The following is a 5,616-nucleotide window of genomic DNA, read 5'->3' as shown; positions in this document are numbered from 1 at the left end:
GAAGCCAAATCTGTCCATTTCCTATGACATCATTCATCGATTTGCTATGGCAGGCAGCGCCAGTAGTCTTGGCAGACATCACAATGTAGGTCAATGATAAGATATCTCATTGTTCTTTTCTGTCTTCGAAAGCAGTAAACTCCCTTCCGTAGGGTTGTTTGCCTAGTTCAATACTTAAACCAGGTTTGATCAGAGAATCTTAATGAAATAATAACTAATTCTGTTTACACTTGCTTCAAATGATTCCTCAAAGCAGAGAATTCTGGTTAATATGTCATGGTAACAGATTCAAACACAAACGTCAGTATCAACATAGACTTGATTAGAAATGTAGTACCATGACCCAGCAGAATCTCCAGTGTGGGCGTCTTAGCTCCAACAACACCGACACCAATTGATTTTGAGCAAACATGCCACTACTTGGAAAGCACTTGCCTATCTCTCTGTGTTCGAATTTGGCACAAGGACTGAGGACTTTCAGGGTAACATCACCTTGATGCAATGAATTGTGACATTCCCACACGCTGACTGAATAGGGCAACATGAGCAGTAACAACACTGACACAGCCATTAACTTACTCTGACAGGTGGACAAAAAAAAACATTAAAAAGCCACAGTCATTCTTTGGACTTTGAAAGTTGCCAGGGGAAACCTGCAAACAATAGATAGCAGATGAAGCTAAGGTCAAGGGGTCAGGGGTTACGATGGAACTGGACACAATGGAATTTCCCCCCCATGGTGACCAAGTAACCTTTCTTTTACTGCTAAGAAAGCGCTAAAACGAAATGTGTGTTTGATTGGTGTTGATCCCTGTGTTTCTGTGTTGGGCAGAGACCTAACTGCTATCATTCTCTCTCCAAAGACCATGAAAAAACATCCGAGGATTGATAAAGGTTCAACGCAGATTTCATCTCAATCTCAAATCAAGTACCTTACCTGTGATTGTTTTCAAATCAAATGGTCAAAAAGAAACCAAAAATAGCTTCTTAGCAAAGAGCCATTTCTCAATAATTTAGCTAGGACTGTCTGGGAGTGGTCTGAGTGGGGAGGGGACAACTGTAAACTAGTTGCTATTGGCAGAGATGTTTGGAACTCTCTTTCTTATTGGTCTATTAACTCATTTACTGTCTGGTGTGTCACCAGGCAGGCCAAAAGTCCATCCCACCACAACGGGCAGAAACGTACACTAAAAGGGCATTGTCTTCAGTTTCACTATTTCACAGTATTATTCCATCCTCATATTGTGTAAATACAGCAGTGGAAAAGTAATCAACTGTCAAACTTGAGTAAAAGTAAAGATAGCTTAATGGAAAATGACAAAAGTAAAAGTCACCCAGTAAAATTCTACTTGAGTAAAAGTCTAAAAGTATTTGATTTAAACTATATCAAAAGTAAATGTGTCATTTAAAATTCCTTATATTAAGCAAACCAAAAGGCACCATTTTCTAGTTTTTTATTTATTTACGGGGATCAAGGGGCACACTGCAACACTCAGGCATCATTTACAAACAAAGCATATCGGTTTAGCATATCGGTTTCCCCAGAACAGAGGCAGTAGTGATGACCAAGGATGTTTGGTTGATAAGTGCGTGAATTGGACTTATCCTGTCCTGCTAAGCATTCAAAATGTAACAGGTAATTTTGGCTGTCAAGGAAAATGTATGGAGTAAAAAGTACAATATTTTCTAAAAGAATATGGTGAAGTAAAAGTAAAAGTAGTCAAAAATATAAATAGTAAAGTACAGACACCACAAAGAAGTATTTTAGTAGTACTTCAAAGTATTTTCACTTTGCACCACTGTGTAAATATACACTGAGTGTACAAAACATTAAGAACACCTTCCTAATATTGAGTTGCACCCCCTTTTGCCCTCAGAACAGCCTCAATTCATCAGGGCATGGACTCTACAAGGTGTCTAAAGCATTCCACAGGGATGCCGGCCCATGTTGACTCCAATGCTTCCCACAGTTGTGTCAAGTTGGCTGGATGTCCTTTGGGTGGTGGACCAGTCTTGATACACAGGGGAAACTGTTGAGCGTGAAAAAGCCAGCTGCACTACAGTTGTTGACACAATCAAACCGGTGCGCCTGGCACCTACTACCATACCCCGTTCAAAGGACCTTAAATCTTTTGTCTTGCTCATTCACCTACTGAATTGCACACATACACACAATCCATGTCACAAATGTCTCACGGCTTAAAAATCCTTCTTTAACCCGTCTCCTCCCCTTCATCTAAACTGGTTGAAATGTATTTAACAAGTGACATCAATAAGGGATCATAGCTTTCACCTGGATTCACCTGGTCAGTCTATGTCATGGAAAGAGCAGGTGTTCCTAATGTTTTGTTTCTAATGTCATGCAAAAGCCAAAAAGACACGCTTAACACAAGAAAATCACATTTCTTTCTGCACTGGACCTTTAATACTTTGTTTATCTTGTGTTTCTAATGTAAGTGAAGAACAATGTAGCCTGGGCCACCTTCCTATCTTTAAATGGCTGACATTCAGTCAATCTGCAAGTCCTGGTGTGTTCCTCTCATTAGTGTGTTGCCAGGGGGAACCTGCGGACAATAGATAGCAGATTAAGCTAATGTCAAGGGATTAGGGGTTAGGGGTTAGGGGTCGGGATGGAACTGGACACAATTGAATTTCCCCGCCACGGTAGCCAAGCAACCTCGGGCCAAGTAACTTTTATTTTACTGCTAAGAAAGCGCTAAAACGAAATGTGTATTTGATTGGTGTTGATCCCTGTGTTTCTGTGTTGGGCAGAGACCTAACTGCTATCATTCTCTCTCCAAAGACGATGAAAAACATGTGTTTCTAATGTAAGTGAAGAACAATGTAGCCTGGGCCACCTTCCTATCTTTAAATGGCTGACATTCAGTCAGTCTGCAAGTCCTGGTGTGTTCCTCTCATTAGTGTGCTATTTATTTTAAAATGTTATTTCACCTTTATTTAACCAGGAAGGCCAGTTGAGAACCAGTTCTCATTTACAACTGCGACCTGGCCAAGAGAAAGCAAAGCAGTGGAGAGGATGAAGGAGAAATACATATGAAGAAAACCATGGAACTAAACTGCCATTCTGGAAAAGGGAATCCATTCTGGTGGTTTCATTCACCAGTCACGTGTCTTTTTGGCTTTTGCATGAGAGACTTACAAGAGAGGCTAGAAGGCTGGAGTATGAGAGACTTACAAGAGAGGCTAGAAGGCTGGAGTATGAGAGACTTACAAGAGAGGCTAGAAGGCTGGAGTATGAGAGACTTACAGGACAGGCTAGAAGGCTGGAGTATGAGAGACTTACAAGAGAGGCTAGAAGGCTGGAGTATGAGAGACTTACAAGAGAGGCTAGAAGGCTGGAGTATGAGAGACTTACAAGAGAGGCTAGAAGGCTGGAGTATGAGAGACTTACAGGACAGGCTAGAAGGCTGGAGTATGAGAGACTTACAGGACAGGCTAGAAGGCTGGAGTATGAGAGACTTACAGGACAGGCTAGAAGGCTGGAGTATGAGAGACTTACAGGACAGGCTAGAAGGCTGGAGTATGAGAGACTTACAGGACAGGCTAGAAAGCTGAAGTATGAGAGACTTACAGGACAGGCTAGAAGGCTGGAGTATGAGAGACTTACAGGACAGGCTAGAAGGCTGGAGTATGAGAGACTTACAGGACAGGCTAGAAGGCTGGAGTATGAGAGACTTACAGGACAGGCTAGAAGGCTGGAGTATGAGAGACTTACAGGACAGGCTAGAAGGCTGGAGTATGAGAGACTTACAGGACAGGCTAGAAGGCTGGAGTATGAGAGACTTACAGGACAGGCTAGAAGGCTGGAGTATGAGAGACTTACAGGACAGGCTAGAAGGCTGGAGTATGAGAGACTTACAGGACAGGCTAGAAGGCTGGAGTATGAGAGACTTACAGGACAGGCTAGAAGGCTGGAGTATGAGAGACTTACAGGACAGGCTAGAAGGCTGGAGTATGAGAGACTTACAAGAGAGGCTAGAAGGCTGGAGTATGAGAGACTTACAGGACAGGCTAGAAGGCTGGAGTATGAGAGACTTACAGGACAGGCTAGAAGGCTGGAGTATGAGAGACTTACAGGACAGGCTAGAAGGCTGGAGTATGAGAGACTTACAGGAGAGGCTAGAAGGCTGGAGTATTAGAGACTTACAGGACAGGCTAGAAGGCTGGAGTATGAGAGACTTACAGGACAGGCTAGAAGGCTGGAGTATGAGAGACTTACAAGAGAGGCTAGAAGGCTGGAGTATGAGAGACTTACAGGACAGGCTAGAAGGCTGGAGTATGAGAGACTTACAGGACAGGCTAGAAGGCTGGAGTATGAGAGACTTACAGGACAGGCTAGAAGGCTGGAGTATGAGAGACTTACAGGACAGGCTAGAAGGCTGGAGTATGAGAGACTTACAGGACAGGCTAGAAGGCTGGAGTATGAGAGACTTACAGGACAGGCTAGAAGGCTGGAGTATGAGAGACTTACAGGACAGGCTAGAAGGCTGGAGTATGAGGCCACACAACTATTGAAAGGGCCCATCAAGTGTGTGTCAATTTCATTTTGGATTTGGCTCTATTTTGAAAATAGCAAGTATCCGAGTAACCTAGTTTTACCTGGAAGAATGGAATATCACACAGTTTCCCACAAGCAGTTTCCCACAAGCATATCATAGTTGAATCCTATCCAAACTGTTATTCACCCCCAGCCTACATGTCCATTAAGTTGTGTTGCTGGTGAATGCTGAACGCAACTATTTACGTGTTTATGACAAGCAGTCATGAACAGTTTCAGACACCTCACCCAGCCAGCATAGTCTGAAATTCAGCTCACCTCTATGCTCCCTAACGCCCCCTGGCAACCTCTAGCATCCTGCTTCATAAGCTGTCAACACAACAATCAATCAAATGTATTGCTTAAACCTCTTTTCACATCAACAGTTGTCACAAAGTGCTTTATAGATGTCTAACCTAAAACCCCAGAGACTCAACCAGGCCTGTGACAGGTCACATCTTAAAGGCTGAGTCTGATATTTATAGCCGTAAACGAAGGAATGGGTCTTTAATTTTGTTACACGCTCTGAAAGAGAGAGAATTAGAATTATGACCATAATGAAAGCGTTGAATTTTCATGTACTCACCAAGTAAACAAAACCGTGGTCCTAGTTACATGCCAGACTTTAGCCGCAACCCAAAAGCAACTGACTTCAGACCGTTTCTATGGAACATCTAGATCTAAATTCATTTGTAAAAAATGAACAACTTAAAATTGTTATCCATATTGTAAAAGTTATAATATTATGGATAGACTATTTTCTTTTGACTATATTACTATTTTGTTATGAAACAGTAATGCTCTAACAAAGCACAACACAGAGGAGACGGTTTTAAAACCCATTGGCAGCCACAGTTGAACATGTCAGGTGGGTGTCAGGATGGAGAGAGGGTCTTCATTCCCTAGAGGTGTAGACTGACATCGAATGCTCCGATGGCAAAGACTAATTTAATGGAACATTTTACAGACACACATTTCTATTTATTTGACTTTATTACCACCTTCATTCATAATAAACAAGTTGAACTCCCAAGCACCATTCATAACACCTAGGTGTT

The sequence above is a fragment of the Oncorhynchus gorbuscha genome, linkage group LG17 (genome assembly GCF_021184085.1).
Source record: "Oncorhynchus gorbuscha isolate QuinsamMale2020 ecotype Even-year linkage group LG17, OgorEven_v1.0, whole genome shotgun sequence".
Taxonomy (NCBI): domain Eukaryota; kingdom Metazoa; phylum Chordata; class Actinopteri; order Salmoniformes; family Salmonidae; genus Oncorhynchus; species Oncorhynchus gorbuscha.
Note: the sequence above shows the minus strand (reverse complement) of the source record.